Here is a 1,209-nt window from a genome sequence, read left to right on the forward strand (position 1 = left end):
TTTTTGATTTATCAATATTGAGAATGTCTATCACATTTGTCATTTCTATTTCAGCTGTGGACCTACAGTTACTCAGCAAAAACAAACACCAGCACAGGCCGTGGAGTTCTGCAGAAAAAGCAGCGGTGTGGCGACAGCTGGGGCAGTGCATCACTATGCAAAGAGTTCCTGGTAAAGAGGTCTGCCTCAAGGCACTTGAAGCAGAACCAGCACTGGGCAGTCACAACTGGAAAGATTTAAAGAATAATGTCCACAACTTCATGTCTCAAAAAAGGAAATTGTTGTAGTTCATTTTTAATTTATGTTGTGCAAATAAAGCCAGTTGTGACTAATTTCATGTGCTAAATTGTTTATCAAGCTTCTATCAATGGAGTGGGTGGTTTTTTACAACTTTCACACTTTTTAAAATATTTAGCATTTATATTATCACTTAAGTTCAGCATATTTTCAGGCAAAAAAGCCATTCAGGTATCACAATGTTCAGCTCTTCAAGGACATTTCTGCTTGTATTTTTCTTTTTTGTACCATTTATACTTTTTACAATATTCAGCTTTTTTTCAGCACATTTTGCCCCATTCAAATGAATGGGATACATTTTCACATCTTATTAAATTCAGCATACTTTCAGCAAAAAACACCATCTCAACTGTTAACCCATCAGCAACACTTCAGCTTTTTGATATTATATGGCTTTTTGCATAATTGCTGTTTACATTTTATGCCTTATTTCAATAGCCACACCATAGTAGCCCTCAGGGTGTGGGACCTCTCTCTCTCTCTCTCACTCACACACACACACACACACACACACCTACTTTGTGGGGGCCATTGGGAAAATATTCACAGCTTAATACATTCAGCATACTTTCAGCTACAAAAGCAATCCAGGTGTCAAAATGTTCAACTCTTCAAGGACATTCCTGTTTGAATTTTTTGTAACATTTATAGTTTTTACAATATTCACCTTTTTTCAGCAAATTTTGCCCCATTCAAATGAATGGGCACAACTTAAGTTCAGCATACCTTCAGCTAATAACTGTTAACCATTCAGCAACTCTTCAGTTATTCATACTGTAAACTGCTTTTTCATATCTTTTATGGTTTTTTGCATAATTGCTGTTTACATTTACTATGGTGTCCAGTTTTCATCATGTCTGCATAGGAAACCTGAGACATCACTTGGATTTGTGTGGTTTACCTGGTATCCAC

At 36.4% G+C, this 1,209-nt stretch overlaps 1 protein-coding gene across 1 annotated transcript in view; it reads right to left on the reverse strand.

Annotated features, from left to right (window-relative positions):
- Positions 1 to 1,209, reverse strand: part of LOC109972058 (aldehyde dehydrogenase 2 family member) — a 61,440-nt gene that overhangs the window by 56,402 nt on the left and 3,829 nt on the right. The window lies entirely within an intron of this gene.

The sequence above is a fragment of the Monopterus albus genome, unplaced genomic scaffold, assembly GCF_001952655.1.
Source record: "Monopterus albus unplaced genomic scaffold, M_albus_1.0 scaffold245.1, whole genome shotgun sequence".
NCBI lineage: Eukaryota > Metazoa > Chordata > Actinopteri > Synbranchiformes > Synbranchidae > Monopterus > Monopterus albus.